The 17,880-nt window shown below is 37.6% G+C and overlaps 1 pseudogene; it reads right to left on the reverse strand.

Moving 5' to 3' along the window:
* Positions 1-221: 221 nt before the first annotated feature.
* Positions 222-17,880, reverse strand: part of LOC101603957 — a 40,809-nt pseudogene continuing 23,150 nt past the window's right edge.

The raw sequence follows: 17,880 nt of genomic DNA on the forward strand, positions 1-17,880 counted from the left end.
TGGAGACATCCTAACAACTCCAGTCAGAGCATTAACTTCAAGTTGCCTGCTTCCAATTTCCAAGTCTTGAATAAAGATCCTAGTTTTTCTATTACAAAACCCCTCTCATAAGTTGTTTTATTTACAGTGGCAACTCTGAAAAGTTCTCTGAAGTTAATTGGACAATAAACCAGGCAGAAATCGCTTTAGACAATACAGAAAAAGCCCAAGATGCCACTCTCTCCAGAGAACCCATAGCTCAGTTTTATTGAGAGTAAAGAAAGACAACTTTCCCTCACACTTGAAGGAACTCCGCCTTTAACTTGGAATCTGTACTCAGACTTCACATGCAAGGAGGACACTATTATGCTAATACAATTGATTTGCTGCGGCATTTCCCTACTGTTTGTCTAATATTAACATCATAAACAGAGCAGTGCAACTAGTATTTGGAACAATCCTTATAGTGTTACAGTGTCAGGCACAACCTTTTATTTCTCTTCGCACCACTGGTTCTCTTTGCGCACCTGGGTCTCTTCCTCTTCGGTAAAGTCATTTTTGGTATTGAAGGTTTTGCGGATCTCCTAGGAGTCTTCCCCTTAATCATATTGGCAACAGTCTTGCACGTAACGTCCAGCAAACCTTTGATGTCTAAGTAGTTTGCAGCCAGAGTAAGTTCAAAAAGTGTTCCTTGATTAACTCTCAGGAATTCTTGGTCCCACACAGGGATATCATCAGTCTGCTTCTCTCTGTTCTCATCATCCTCAGGAGAAGGAGGGTCATTCTTATGGTGGGTGCACCACTGAATGACCTTTTTTTAGTATTGCTGCATTAATGTTTCGTAGGGGAACTGGGTCATCATCTCCTTCATCATCCATTCCCAAATCTTCCAACATGGTTTTGTTGGTCACAGGCTGCTTAGAACTTTCTACATCAACTTCAAATCTCTCTCCATCAGAACTTTGCAACTTAATTGAAGGCATGGTGTTGGGGGTCAGAACCGCAGGCCAGAGGCTGACTGGAATGGCAAGGTGTCCAATCACGAGAGAAAAAGATGGACAACAAGGCTCTGATGCACACTGTTGATCGCCTACCCAATAACCATACTTCTGCCTCCTTCCTAGCCTTACCAAGGTTTTGTTCAGCCTCCTCTGGATGCAATGTTCTTCCCCTAATTTATGTTATGAGTTCAGTTTGACCTGGAAGCCAACAAGAGCTGTTCTTCCTCTTGATGAGTTTAGGCATGAGCATGTCATATATTTCTTCCCAATGGGATTGCTAGTGAAATCTGTTGTAGGCTTCTGTGAAGAAAAGAAACATAAGATATATGTGTGTCACATACACACATGAACTCTTGTTTTGAGGAGTAAATGAGCTTCTATATGTGATTTAAGAAAATGCGTGTTCATTGTTTCCCCCACAGAAACTGATTGGTACATTTATAACCCCACAGAAATTACTGATAATCTCACTGAGGAGGGCCCTCATTGGAATGGTAGTGGAAGAGAGGGGAAATAAAAGTATAACCTGATGTGAATGCGAACAATTTGCAATATATACATATATTAAAGTTCTCAATAAGAAAAGAAAAGATTTGTCAATATTTGGTAAGTACATAGATCAATAATTATTATATGTTGTTTTCATTACTATAGCTGTGTCTATTGTTATTATAGGGTGTCCTAAGTGAGGCCATAACAATCTCAATATGGATAGTATGTGTACCTTGCATTTCTATCAATCTACCTAAAAAAACACTAGACTACTACAGGTCCCTGATCATGGAGGCACATGACCACAAGTAGAGATTTGATAAGATATGGGAAATACAAGCATGCCAACACTTTTTCAACTTAATAAGCAGAAGCTGGATCAGAGATAATGTAATATAGGTATAGAGCAACAATAGTTACCCAACTATAGTCACAAAAAATAATGTTTTATGATAAAGAGGAAATAACGTTGTTGAATTTGTGTTTTTAAATGTAATTCTCTATTGCCCACATATATTCCAACCCCCAAACTGAATATTTTTTTTCAAATGAGTAATGTATATTATTAATCTGCCAAGTGGTAATAACAAGATGGCATAGTTAAAATTATATACTAATATATGTGAGAAAATGAAAACCTCAAATTTAATGTACAAACTCTTCGATGTTCCAATTATTATTCATTTATTGCTAATGTGAAGACTAATGGAATAATTTGAATATACTGGTTATGTAGAAGAAAAACAGTTTCTTCCATGAACTTTTTTAAAGATGTAAAAGTATAAGACATACTAATATTAAACATTTTGTTTTTTATTTCATGCATATTCTGCATAAATGCTGCTTAATGTTGTTAATAAAACTCATTAATGAACAAGAATCTTTGAGCACTATAAAATAATATCTCAGTAGACAGGGACATAAAAATTAAAACATGCTAAAATATTAAAGAATTACACATAAGTTTAACCTAGCATTTCCAAATTTTTGACTCTGTTTCTTCCTTAACTAAAAAATTACCATGTAAGGGCTTGATAGATGGCTTAGTGGTTAAAGTACATGACTGCAAAGCCAAAAGACACTAGTTAAATTCCCCAGGACCCATATCAGCCAGATGCACAAGGTGGTGTATGCATCTGGAGTTCATTTGCAGAGGCTAGAGGTCCTGGTGCACCCATTCTCTCTCTCTCTCTCTCTCTCTCTCTCTCTCTCTCCTTCTTTCTCAAATAAATAAATAAATATTTTTAATACAAACATTATTTTTTATTTATCTGAGAGGGAGAGAGAGAGAAAATGTGGGCATGCCAAGTCCTCTTGCCACTGCAAATAAATTCCAAATGCATGTCCCATTTAGTTTGTCTGGCTTTATATGGGTACTAGACAATAGAATCTAGGGGCCGGCACTCTTTGCAAGCCAGTGCATTTAACCACTGAACCATTTCCCCAGTCCTAAATTACATATATATATTTTTTAATTTTTTTAAAACTATATATGGACAAATTGAGTATGTAAACAACAGTTGGAACAGTTGGTAGCATCCTTTCCCTCCTTTCTGCCATTTTCCTGAAGAAGTCTTCCACATTATGGATGCAGGTCAACTCCATGGGGACTATGGGTCATGCATGATGGGGGCAACAGTCAGTTATGGGGGAAAGGCAATATGTCTGTGCAAAATGTCCCAACTTGTGGCTCTACCAATCTTTCTGCCACCTCTTCTGCAAAATTCCCTGAGGAATGTTGAGTGCATTTTAAGTCTACTTCAGTAATGGGCACTTAGGAGCCTCTGGATCTGTTCCAAGTTCAACCATTTTTTTAAAAATTTCATTGTGCCATTTTATGTTACTGCTGCATAGAATTCTGTCATGTAGATATACCACATCTTGGTTATCCATTCATCCAATGGTGGGCACCTGGGTTGATTCCAGTTTTTAGCTATTAAGAATTGAGCAGGGGCTGGAGAGATGGCTTAGCGGTTAAATGCTTGCCTGTGAAGCCTAAGGACCCCGGTTCGAGGCTCGGTTCCCCAGGTCCCACGTTAGCCAGATGCGCAAGGGGGCACACGTATCTGGAGTTCGTTTGCAGAGGCTGGAAGCCCTGGCATGCCCATTCTCTCTCTCTCCCCCTATCTGTCCTCTCTGTGTCTGTCACTCTCAAATAAATAAATAAATAAAATAATTTAAAAAAAATGTTAAAAAAAAAAAGAATTGAGCAGCTATAAACATGATTGAGCAAACATCTCTGAACTGAGTTATGGAGCTTTTAGGGCTAATGCCCAGTAAGGGACTAACAGGGTCTGTTGGTAACTCTATATTCATCCTTTTCAGGAGTCACCATATTGATTTCCATAGTGGTTGTACCAGCTTACATTCCCACTAACAGTGAATGAGTATTCCTATTTCTCCACATCCTTGCAAACATTTGTTTTCATTTGATTTTTTAATGTTTGCTATCTTTACTGGGTTAAGGTGGAATCTCATAGTTGTTTTAATCTACATTTCCTTAATGGCTAGGGATGTTGATCATTTTCTTTTGTGGTAGCAATTTGTAATTCTTCCTCTGAGAATTCCCTATTTAGTTCTCTGCCCCACTTTTGGAGTGGGTTGTTTGATTTTTAGTTGTTTATTTTTTGAGTTCATTGTAGATTTTAGATATTAGGGTTTGGTCAGTGTTATAGGTGGCAAAGATTTTCTCCTATTCAGTGAGTAATCTTTGGGCTCTGCTTATGGTATGGTTGTGCAAAAGTTTTTAGCTTCATGAGATCCTATTGGTTGAGTGCTTATTTAATTTCTTATTGATGTTTTATTCAGAAGTCTTTTCCCAGTGCTATATCGTGGAGATGGCCTCCTTTGTTTTCTTCCAGCAGTTGAAGAGTTTCAGGTCATACATTGAGGTCCTTAATCCATTTGTACTTGATTTTTGTGGACAGCAAAATAACTGGGTCTAATTTCATTTTGCTATATATGGTCATCCAATTTGTCCACACTATTTGTTCAAGATGCTGTCCTTTCTCTAGTCTACATTATTGGCAGCTTTGCCAAAGATCAAGCAGCTGTAGTTACTTGATCTAAGATTTAGGTTGTTAATTCTGTGCCATTGGTCAATGTTTCTGTTTTTATTCCATTACCATGCTGATTTTGTCACTATGATTTTGTAATATAGCTTTTGATCCGGTATGGTGATACCACCAGAGGTGGATTTTTGGTTTTGTTTTGTTTTGTTTTGTTTTGTTTTGTTTTGTTTTGTTTTGCTTTTGCTGAGGATATGTTTGGATATCTGAGGCAATCTACCATTCCATATGAATTTTGAGATCTTTTATTTTTTTCAATCTTTGTGAAGAAGGATGCTAGTATTTTTATTGGTATTGCATTAAATCTGTATATTGCTTTTGATAGAATTATCATATTCATAATATTGATTCTACCTATCCAAGAGCATGGGAGGTCTTTCCATCTTCTCAAGTTCTCCTTGGTTTCTTTCCTGAGGCTTTAAAAAAATGTTTTTATTATGTAGGTCTTTCACATCCTTGGTTAGTGTTATTCCAAGGTTTTGAAATTTTTTGTTGCTATTGAAAATGGGACAGCCTCACTGATTTCTTTCTCTGTATATTTGCTTTTGCATATAGAAAAGCTATTGAGTTTTGTACATTGATTTTGTATCCTGACACTTTGCTGAAGAAATTTATGACCTTTAGAAGTTTTGAGATGGAGACTTTCCAGTCACTCATATATAGGATAATGTCATCTGCAAATAGGGCTAACTTGACTTCTTCTTTTACAATTTGAATCCCTAATATTTCTTTCTCTTGTCTTATTGCTTGGGCTAGTACTTCTAGTACTATGTTGAAAAACAGTAGCGAGAGTGGACACCCCTATCTTGTTCCCGATATCAGTGGGAATTTCTTGATATTTTCCCCATTAAACATTATTTGGGTTTTAGAAGCTATATGTATAGCCTTTATTGTGATGATATATAAACCCTTCATGCCTATACTTTCCAGAGTTTTGATAATGAAGTGTTTTTGTATTTTGTCAAAGGCCTTCTCTGCATCAATTGAGATGATCATATGGTTCTTATGATTTAGTTTATTTATGTGGTGTAGTATGTTGACCGATTTCTGTATGTTAAACCATCCTTGAATCCCTGGGATGATGCCTACTTGATCAAGGAGGATAATGCTTTTGATATGTTGTTAAATTCAGTTTGTAAGAATTTTGTTCAGAATCTTTGCATCTAAGTTAATTATGGATATAGGCATATAGTTTTCTTTCCTTGTTGCATTTCTGTCTGGTTTTGGTATTACAGTGATGCTAGCTTCAAAGGAGGAGTCATGTATGAGTCCCTGGTTTGGGAAAAATTGGTTTCAGTTCTTCTACAAATGTTTGATAGAATTCAGCTGAAAGCTACCTTGCCCTGAGCTTTTCTTTTGGGGGAGGTTTTTTAAATTAGCTTTTCAATCTCCATGAATGTGATAGTTTTGTTTAGGAGATTAATCTGGTCTGAGTTTAGTTTTGGTAGGTGATATGTGTCTAAGAATTCATCCATTTCTTCCATATTTTTCAATTTTTTGAAGTAGAGGTTTTAGAAATATGCCCTGATGATTCTTCCAATTTCATTGATGTCTGTTGTAATCTATCCTTTTTCATTTCTGATTTTGTTAATTTGAGACTTCTCTTTTTTTTTTCTTGATCAGTTTGGCCATGGGTTGTCAATCATGTTTATTGTTTTCAAAGAATCATATCTTCATTTCATTGAGTTTTTAATCATTTTCTTAGTATCTTATTCATTAATATCTGCTTTAATCTTGATTGTTTCTTTCCATCTAGAGCTCTTTGGGTTGTATTCTTCTTGTTTTCCCAGTGCCTTTATATGGACTGTCAGGTTATTAATTTGGGATATTTTTGTCTTTGTAATGAAGGCATTTAGGGCTATGAATTTAAATTAACATATATGCATATCATGGTTGTTGTTGAAGAAAGAAGTTCTGTTTTACATTTCACAGTGAATGGTACTGAATCATTCCAAAAACTCTTGAAAAAAACTAATTACTACAAATACTGAACATAAGGGTATTTTCCTGACACCTTATATGCCTCAGCTTTTACTTCTGAAAAATAATAGATGGATCAAGACATGTCTTTTCCAGATATACGATCAGAGTACTTTCCTCACAACTATGGCAGTATGCCATTTTGCTTCTATACGTTTGAGTTATTTACAGTCTAACCAGGTTGTAAGACTAGATGAAAAAAAGGTAATATCGCCCAGACAAAAATAGCATCTGTATACCTTGTAACTAAAATACTAAGGAATAAATATGTACCTTTCTTTTGAAGTCTTATCAATTATTATTAAAATACACAAAACTAGAGCAGTTTCTACTTTGAAACTGTTCTCTTCAGATTCAGTGATATCCATTATCATAAAAAAATGAGCATTTGATTCAAATATGTACAAGTTTCTAAAAGACTATGTACTTAAGCTTAAGATAAACTATGAAAAAAACAACTATAAGATTCAACCTGTAAAAAAAGGTCCTACATATTTGTTCTCAACAACATTCTTTGATGTATGAAGTTATCATATTATTATTTTGTATCATATTTTTCTTGATGTTTAAAAATTATATTCTGGGGCTAGAGAGATGATTTAGTGGTTGTTTGCCTGACCCAGGTTCAATTCCCCAGGACCCACATAAGCCAGATGCACAGGGGCACATGCATCTGGAGTTTGTTTGCAGTGGCTAGAGGCCCTAGCATGCCCATTCTCTCTCTATCTGTCTATCTTCTCTTCTCTTTATCTCTCTCTGCTTGACAAATAAATAAATAAATAAAATTTTAAAAACAACTAAAAAATATATTCTATGTTAAATAAATATTAAGTATACTTTTACATTAGTTAACAATTTTAATATTAAATAAAATTTATAAAGTAATTTTGAGCCAGGATTTTATTTTACTAATTGTGTACTTGGCTGTATGCACATATTGTTTATTGGTCATATTCGTCTTTGGTTATACTCTTATGTTTATTCTCCTCCACCCACATTCCCCTGAGAGTCCTTCTTAGTGGGATTGTCAGTGTTCATGTGGGATCATGAAAGCCTTAGTCAGTTTCTGTGGCCAGGATAATGCCTCAGGATACTACTTCCCACCCTGTGGCTCTTACAGTATTTCCAACCTCTCTTCCACAATGTTCCTGTAGCCTTGGAAGGCATATTATAGGTCTCCGTTAGTATTGAGCTTTCTGTAGCCTCTGATTGTCTGCTTTGATGACTTTTGACTCTTCCCCAGTGTTGACTACCATCTCCCTGGAGAAGGTTCTCAGGCTAGCAGTGAGAGCAGCACTTATTTAATCTTCTACTTTCTCTATAGTGTCTCCTGGAACTTGGCAGATAGAATAATGAATTGTCTTGTTCTAGGCGTCAGCTTTCTATTCTTGTCATCCTTATGGATATTGTGTCTCCCCAGTATTCACTGCCATCTGGGCCCTGTTTGGCTTACCCTACTGGGTACCTTGTGGATTTAGAGTGTAATCAGCTCTGGAGACCCTATTGTTAGTGGTGGTGGTGGTGGAGGCTGAGAGAGGAAAAGCCAGAATTTTATAATCAAAACATTTATATAATGATAAATGGAATTACTTCCAAAAAGAGATTGATTATATTCAAACCCATGGAAAGAATCATGGAAATTATTCCATTATCTCTATTTTGTACATATTTGAACATATTTTTCAAAAAAAGTTAAAAGGAATGTGGCATCACATAGACCCTCTCACCACATACATAAAAAGAAATGCACATCCTCATCTTCAAAACCCGAGAATAGTTTGGTAACATGGCACAGGGGAATCCAGGTCATAGATGGCATTAGGAATTCTGACAACTTGATGTTGTTGTCATTATTGTTGTTTCATTTTATTTTGCTCTACTTTGTTTTTGAAACAGAGTCTCTCTAGGTATCCCAGACTGGCCTTGAACCTGCAATCCTCCTGCTTTACTCTGCCCAGTACTGGTATTACAAGAATGCAGTGTATCACCATATCCAGAAACAACCTAATTTTGAGATGTGATTGTCCTGCATTATTTGGATGGGTTCAATGTCCTTATAAACAAACTGGGGATAAAAGAATAACAAAGAGCTACAACACTAGAAGTGGAGGGAAAATGGTGCAATATAACACCAGAATTGGATGTATAATTGTTCAACGTAAGAATGATGTGGCCAGTCATTGTTGAGTCTGAAAGTATAGGAAGGGTACACAGACTAAGGAATCCAGATGTCTCTAGATATTTGCAAAGACAAATAAATGAATTATGTTCTAGTACCACTGAAAGGAATGCAGTCTTGATATTAGTCCTATGAGATCCATTTCAAACCTCTGACTTCTTACAAAGTGATAAGTTTGTGCTATTTTAGGCCTACTAAATTGTAGGAAATAGTTGCAAAAGTATTTGAAATTCAAAAGGAAAAATATATTATTGAGACTCTCCTTGAGCTTAACAATACACTAGTCACATGGTGATATGCCAAAATGGGATGTTCCCTGCCCTTGAGCTATTTACTACATGTTTGAAGAGACAAGGAACATGCAGGTCACCACTTACAACAAAAATAAGGGATCCAGAGAATAAGTGCTCATAGTTTTCTGACCACAACAGGCATAAATCACAAGGTCTTGCTTGCTCACAGGAAGAACTCTAGAGGTATAGAACATGGTATTGGAAAACACCTGACACAGTTGTGTAATCTGTCATCAGGCTCAAGGCCTGACATGTTACAAATGAAATCCCTGGGCATCAGAAGGGAACTTGGGGTAGTAGTAGATAAGTCTCATCTGTACAAAAATGGGTTGTCATACAGAAAAGCCTCATCGAGCAGCACAACAGAAATCACCCCATTAGCCTATACACTTCCAGCCTCATCAAGAAACTATCTCTCTCATTAACAAACAAACAAACAAACAAAAAGTCCTAGCTGAAACCATTGCCACCACTCATCAATGTCACCACTCATTTCCCTCATCCCAGGTCCCCTATGTTTACAAATTAACTGACACAGCCATTCACCCTCTCTAAATCTTGATGATTAGTCTCTGGACATAAGAACTTAGTCTTGTGAACAAATGTAAATGCCTTCCCCTTTCTTATGCCTCAGGTTCCTAACCTGCAAAATGTGACTAATAGTTTCTAATCCCCAGGTGTGTTAGTTACTTTTTCACTGCCATAACAAAATGCTTATCAAAATTAATGTAAGACAGGAAGGGATTATTTTTGGCTTGTAGTTTGAGAGCATAGCTTGTTGTGGCAGAGGAGACATGTCAGAAAAACAGGATTTAGCTCCTGGGAAAAATTATGAGGCAAGTAGTCACATTGTATCTACGGTGGGAAAGCAGAGAAATATGAATATTGTTGATCATTTGTTTTTTCCTTTTTTCCCTCCATTTTATTCAGTACAGGACCCCAGTCCATGGGATGGTGCCCCCCCCACACACACACATTCAAATTGGATTTTTTTCCTCAGTTAAACATCTCTGGAAACATCTTCACAGACATGCTCAGAGATGTGTCTCCTAAGTGATTTCAAATCCAGTCAAGTTGACAAACAAGATTAACCACCCTAATAGGATAGTTAGCAATGAGATATTTTAAATGAGGTGTTTGTAACTCCTCAGTGTGTAGAACAATTATTATCATTCATTGGCATTAATTAGCCATGAATAGAGCAATCGTATGCCCCATTTGAATGGGACAAACCAGCTTTGCACCAAACAGCCATAGCTTAACTATCAACAGCAACCTTATCTATATATAAAATGTCTCCAAGTACTACCTTAATAATTCATAAGTCAAGAAGTTAATAGTTAAAATTCAGTTATCATAGTAGCAGAAGAAAAGTTGATTTGTAGGAAAATATTTATCCACAGCTTCTTACATCCTACCTGACTAAGGAACAGAGTGGGTGCCTGATCCAGTGACAAGACTCTGCAATGGACCAAGGGTAGGAAAAGGCCATATACAGAAGACTTAAGGGAGATGTTACAGTTTTCTTCTCCTTGAACATTGCTTTTTTATTCTCCTTAATCCACAGAGAAAGCTAGGATTATAAAGAGCCAACTCGGCTGCCATGTGATTATTTCAAGCAGGCATTTTGTCTGTCTCCCTCAAAAGAACAAAGTCAAGTCCTTTTGATATCAAAATGCCTCGATGCTTTAAAGCACCAGAGCTGTGATTATGGTCTGAAAATAGCTCTTGACATAAAACAAAGATTAAAGATTCAGGTGAGTTTAGAGATAGGTTTTCCTTAGTTCTGAGGAGGCTAAAGCCAGGGTTAGTCCAAATAAATTATTACAGGGATAAGATAAGGAGTCATCACTGATCATTTATGCTTTGTAATAGCTATTTTTTTTCCTTTAAAACTATATTTCCCTCGTTACATTCATGATTTTATATGCCTCTCTCAGGGAAAAAAATATGGTTTATGTATTGTATTTTCATACTACGCTGTAGAAATAAGTGTAAAAATGAAATATGAAGTATGTATGTAAATATACATTTAATAAACTATCTTGAAAGATGCACCTCTAGAGAAAGAGAAGGAAATAAATTTGCATAGTCAATGTGCTTGTATCATTTTTGCCTTATTGTTTGTTTTGGTCACTTAAAGTATTACATTTGTTTATTTAATTTAATCAATTTATTTTTGAGACAAGGTCTCACTGTACAGTGAAGACTGGCCTCAAATGTGCTCTCCTTCTACAGGCATATACACAATGTCTGGCACAATTTTTAACTTTCAACAATAAATCTGGGGGCTAGAGATGGCTTAGAGGTTAAGGTATTTGCCTGAGAAGCATAAGGACTTATGTTTGACTATCCAGGTCCCACATAAGACAGATGCACAGTGACATAAGTGTGCAAGGTCATGCATGCACACAAGGGGCATACATGTCTGGAGTTTGATTGCAGTGGCTGGAGGCCCTGGCATGTCAATTCTCTCTCTTTCTCTGTCTCTCACATAAAAAAGCAGTCTCTTGGGCTTGCCTCAAAAAAAAGTAATTCTTATATTTTTTCTGCAAAAAAATATAATTCTGTTTGCACATTATTGCTATGTCAGAAGATGTTATTAATTCTTGCAATATATGAATGTTTTCTGAAAAACCCTATGGAATGATTTTTTCTTGTTTTCATTTTTTTAATTAATTGATTAATTTCAGAGTGAAAGACAGAGAGAGAAAGAGGCAGAGAGAGAGAGAGAGAGGGAGAGAGATAATGGGCGCACCAGGGCCTCCAGCCACTGCAAATGAACTCCAGAGGCATGTGTCATCTTGTACATCTGGCTTATGTTGGTCTTAGGGACCCAAGCCTCGAACCAGTGTCCTTAGGCTTCACAGGCAAGCACTTAACTACTAAGCCATCTCTCCAGCCCCTCTTGTTTTCATTTTCCTTTGTGTGTGTGTGTGTGTGTGTGTGTGTGTGTGTGTGTGTGTGTGCTGGGGAATGAACCCAGCTCTTCACCTTGAAAATGTTCAACAAGTTTGTTACCACTAGCCTACGCCCCTAACCTCATTTCTTTCTTCCTTCTTTTTCCTTTCTTCTTTCTTTCTCTCTCTCTCTCTCTCTCTCTCTCTCTCTCTCTCTCTCTCTTTCCTTCCTTCCTTCCTTCCTTCCTTCCTTCCTTCCTTCCTTCCTTCCTTCCTTCCTTCCCATTTCTTGCTTCCTTCCCAGTAAGCATGGTACTTTTGCATTATGTTAAAAAATTCTTCTTCTGGTTAAGATGGCGGCGTAGGTACCACGCCAAAGCAGCTTAGGGGGGAAAAAGACCAAAAAAACTCAGCAAAATACACACTTTTACTAAAAAGTGAGGTGTATAGGAAATTGAGGCGGCAGCGGAGAAGTAGAAGAGTTATAGAGCATACAGAGCCTGCACAGGCGGGAACAGCGGCTCCGGGGCAGCTCAGCCACCCGCCGCAGCCACGGCGCGGCAGAAAACCGCCGGACTCTCGGCTCGAGCCGCAGGACAAGCCAGGTGCGGGATTTTCCCCTCACACCGCGCTCTCCACAACTTGGGAAACGTGAGGGGAGAGCGGCAGCGAGCAGCGGAGGGAGGAGCAGACCGCGAGGTAGAAGCACACGTGGAACAGCGAGACAACCAGAGCAGCCGCGGCTCCCTCCCCTCCCCCACCGCCTGAACCCAGCTCCAGCAAACACAGCAGCGGCCCGGGACTGGCCACGCCAACTTGGGCTGACAGCAGGACCCAAGCAGCAGCAGAGTTCGGCAGCAACTTCAGCAGCTCCAGCACCGGTACCAGCGGCCCCAGCAGCAGCGGACCCAGGAGCGGCAGCGGCGGCAGATCCCGCAGCAGCGGCTTCGGGGTGATCAGCGGCGGTGGACACGGCAGCGGTAGCTTCAGCAGCGGTGGTGGCTCCGGTGGTGGCAGCTACAACAGCAGCAGAGGCAGCAGCAGTGGCTCAGTTTGCCCCGTAGGAAAAGCAAGTGCCCAGCTCCAGAAATCAGAACAGCAGCCCGACGACCCAGGCAGCAACTTGACTGAGACCACAATCACCCAAGGTAACTGGGATTGCAACAGGGAAGGGACTCACTTGGTCACAAGCTGACTTGGATACCTCAACAGACCAGAAATCTAAACCTCATTGTTGATAGAGGATCTGGTCATTATAATAACTACTCTTGCATACATACTCGGGGCTGTTTTTGATTGAATGTGTACAGTGTTTAGTTAAATTTTAGAATCTACCAGTATTTTATTCCACTCAGCCTGCTTGAATACTCCTATAGCAGGGAAACTCAACCCCTAAGAACATCTTTGTAGATACTCTGAGAGTCTTAAGAGCCACACTTAATACCTTAAGGTCCTACCCTGAAAATATATTACATCAAACCAATTGATACAGCTAAGAATACACAGCTAGCTAGAAAATCCAAGCATTAACTTAATCCAAGATGCAAAAATATATACATTATAACACAAGAAACACTAAAAAGCAAGATGATATAAATCCATCTAAAAGTATTAATGCATCAGAAATGTCCTCCAGTGAGAACGAGTTAGAGGAAATGCCAGAGAAAGAGTTCAAAAGAATAATTATAAATATGTTCAAAGAGGTCAAAGAACACATGAAAACAATCAAAGAAGAAATCAAAGAGGAAATCAAAGGAATCAAAGAAGAGGCAGGACACCAATTTAATGAAATAAAGAAGGCAATACAAGACATAAATAGGGAAATAGAAATAATAAAGAAAAACCAGTCAGAATTACTAGCAATGAAGAACACAGTTAATGAAATAAAAAACTCTGTAGAAAATCTCACCAGTAGGATGGATGAGGGAGAGGACAGAATATCTAAGCTAGAAGATCAGGTGGCAGACCTAATGCAGTCCAACAAAGAGAAAGACAAACTTATAGAAAAGTATGAGTGGGAATTTCAAGATATTCGGGACACTATGAAAAGATCCAATATAAGAATTCAGGGCATAGTAGAAGGAGAAGAACTCCACTCCAGAGGCATAGTAGGCATCTTCAACAAAATCATAGAGGAAAATTTCCCCCAAATTGGGAAAGAGGTGCCAATACAGATACAGGGAGCCTTTAGAACCCCAGCCAGACAAAACCCAGAAAGAACCTCTCCTCGCCACATTATACTCAAACTTCCAAACACACAAACCAAAGAAAAAATATTGAAAGCAGTTAGAGAGAAAAATCAAGTAACCTACAAAAGCAAGCCCATCAGGATTACAGCAGATTATTCAACACAAACTTTTAAAGCCAGAAGGGCTTGGAGTGATATATTCCAAGTTCTGAAAGATAACAACTGTCAACCAAGGTTACTTTATCCTGCAAAGTTATCCATTCAAATAGATGGAGAAATAAAGACATTCCATGACAAAAGCAGGTTAAAGGAGTATTTGAAGACAAAACCAGCTCTACAGAAAATACTTGATAGAATCCTCCATGCTGAACAAAAGGAAAAGCACACATATAAGGAACCTAGAAAAAACCAGCTATACTCAAATACCAGTTAACAGAAGAGAGCACAGGTAGAACAAGTAACACACACACACACAAATGGCAAACATAAATACACACCTTTCAATAATATCTCTTAATATCAACGGTCTCAATGCCCCAACGAAAAGACATAGATTTGCAGACTGGGTTAAAAAGCAGGATCCTACAATTTGTTGTCTCCAAGAAACTCACCTTTCTACAAAGGATAGACATTATCTTAGGGTGAAAGGTTGGAAGACGGTGTTTCAAGCAAATGGGCCTAGAAAACAAGCAGGGGTTGCTATCCTAATATCAGACAAGGTAGACTTTAGTCCAACGTTAGTCAAGAAAGATAAGGAAGGCCACTTTATATTGATTAAGGGCACACTCCAACAGGAGGACATTACAATCCTAAACATATATGCACCTAACATGGGGGCTCCCAAATTCGTCAAACAAACACTATTAGAACTAAGGTCACAGATAACACCAAACACGGTGGTGGTGGGTGACTTTAACACCCCACTCTCATCAATTGACAGGTCATCCAGGGAAAGAATAAACAGAGAGGCATCTGGACTAAATGAGGTCATAGAAGGAATGGATCTAACAGATATATACAGGACATTTCATCCAAAGGCTGCAGAATATACATTCTTTTCAGCAGCACATGGAACATTCTCTAAAAGAGACCATATATTAGGACACAAAGCAAATCTTAACAAATTCAAGAAAATTGAAATAATTCCTTGCATTCTATCTGACCACAATGGAATTAAACTACAAATCAGTAGCAAGAAAGGCTATAGAGCATACACAAAATCATGGAAACTAAACAATACACTACTAAATGATGAGTGGGTCAATGAAGAAATCAAAAAGGAAATCAAAAAATTTATAGAGTCATATGATAATGAGAACACAACATACCAAAATCTCTGGGACACAATGAAGGCAGTTCTAAGAGGTAAATTTATAGCCTTAAGAGCCTATATTAAGAAATTAGAAAGGTCGCAAGTAAACGACCTAATGCTTCGCCTTAAAGCCTTGGAAAAAGAAGAACAAGGCAAACCAAAAAGTAGTAGACGGGAAGAAATAATAAAGATTAGGGCAGAAATTAATGAAATAGAAACAAAAAGAACAATCCAAAGAATTAATGAAACAAAGAGTTGGTTCTTTGAAAGGATAAACAAGATTGATAAACCCTTAGCAAATCTGACCAAAAGAAAGAGAGAAGAGACACAAATTAATAAAATCAGAGATGAACAAGGTAACATCACAACAGATTCCAGAGAAATTCAAAAAATTATAGGGACATACTATAAAAGCATATACTCCACAAAGTATGAAAATCTGAAAGAAATGGATGATTTCCTTGATCTATATGACCTACCTAAATTAAATCAAAATGAGATTAATCACTTAAATAGACCTATAACAAACATGGAGATCCGAGCAGTTATCAATAATCTCCCAACTAAAAAAAGCCCAGGCCCGGATGGATTCACTGCTGAATTTTACCAGACTTTTAAGGAAGAGCTAACACCATTGCTTCTCAAGCTTTTCCAGGAAATAGAAAAAGAAGGAATTCTACCAAACTCCTTCTATGAGGCCAGCATCACCCTGATACCAAAACCAGGCAAAGATAGAACAAAAAAAGAAAATTACAGACCAATCTCCCTCATGAACATAGATGCAAAAATTCTCAACAAAATATTGGCAAACAGAATACAAGAGTATATCAAAAAGATCATTCACCCGGACCAAGTAGGCTTTATCCTAGAGATGCAGGGATGGTTCAACATACGCAAATCTATAAATGTAATACATTACATAAATGGGTTGAAGGACAAAAATCACATGATCATCTCATTAGATGCAGAGAAAGCATTTGACAAAATCCAACACCCCTTCATGATAAAAGTCCTACAGAGACTGGGAATAGAAGGAACATATCTCAATATAATAAAGGCTATTTATGACAAGCCTACAGCCAACATATTACTAAATGGGGAAAAACTGGAAGCTTTTCCACTAAAATCAGGAACAAGACAAGGGTGTCCACTGTCTCCACTTCTATTTAATATAGTTTTGGAAGTCTTAGCCATAGCAATAAGGCAAGAGACACACATAAAAGGGATACAAATTGGAAAGGAAGAAATCAAGTTATCATTATTTGCAGATGACATGATTCTATACATAAAGGACCCTAAAGACTCTACTAGCAAGCTGTTAGAGCTGATCAAAACCTACAGCAATGTAGCAGGATACAAAATAAATACACAGAAATCAGTAGCCTTCGTATATGCTAACAACAAACACACAGAGGATGAAATCAGAGAATCACTCCCATTCACAGTTGCATCAAAAAAAATAAAATTCCTTGGAATAAACCTAACCAAGGAAGTAAAGAATCTATACAATGAGAACTTTAAAACACTCAAGCGAGAAATTGCAGAAGACACTAGAAAGTGGGGAAACATCCCTTGATCCTGGCTTGGAAGAATCAATATCGTGAAAATGGCAATCTTACCAAAAGCAATCTACACATTTAATGCAATCCCTATCAAAATTCCAAAGGCTTTCTTCATGGAAATAGAAAAAAACAATCCAAAAATTCATTTGGAATCACAAAAAACCTCGAATATCTAAAATAATACTGAGCAACAAAAAAGAGGCTGGTGGTATCACCATACCTGATTTTAACCTATACTACAGAGCCATAGTAACAAAAACAGCATGGTACTGGCACAAAAACAGACATGTAGATCAGTGGAACAGAATAGAGGACCCAGATGTAAGCCCAAGTATCTATAGCCACCTGATATTCGATAAAAATGCCAAAAATACTCATTGGAGAAGAGACAGCCTCTTCAGCAAATGGTGTTTTGAAAACTGGATAAATATCTGCAGAAGGATGAAAATAGATTCTTCTCTCTCGCCATGCACAAGAATTAAGTCCAAATGGATTAAAGACCTTAACATCAGACCGGAAACTTTGAAACTGCTAGAGGAAAAAGTAGGGGAAACCCTTCAACATATTGGTCTTGGCAAAGACTTTCTGAATACAACCCCAATTGCTCAGGCAATAAAACCACAGATTAACCACTGGGACCTAATGAAATTACAAAGATTTTGCACCGCAAAGGACACAGTGAAAAAAGCAAAGAGGCAACCTACAGAATGGGAAAAAATCTTCGCCAGCTATATATCTGATAGAGGATTAATATCTAGGATATACAAAGAACTCAAAAAGTTAACTAATAAGGAATCAAACAAGCCAATCAAAAAATGGGCTAAGGAGCTAAATAGAGAGTTCTCAAAGGAAGAAATACGAATGGCATATAAGCATCTAAAAAAATGTTCTACGTCACTAGTCATCAGGGAAATGCAGATTAAAAC

Source organism: Jaculus jaculus, chromosome X, assembly GCF_020740685.1.
Source record: "Jaculus jaculus isolate mJacJac1 chromosome X, mJacJac1.mat.Y.cur, whole genome shotgun sequence".
Lineage (NCBI taxonomy): Eukaryota > Metazoa > Chordata > Mammalia > Rodentia > Dipodidae > Jaculus > Jaculus jaculus.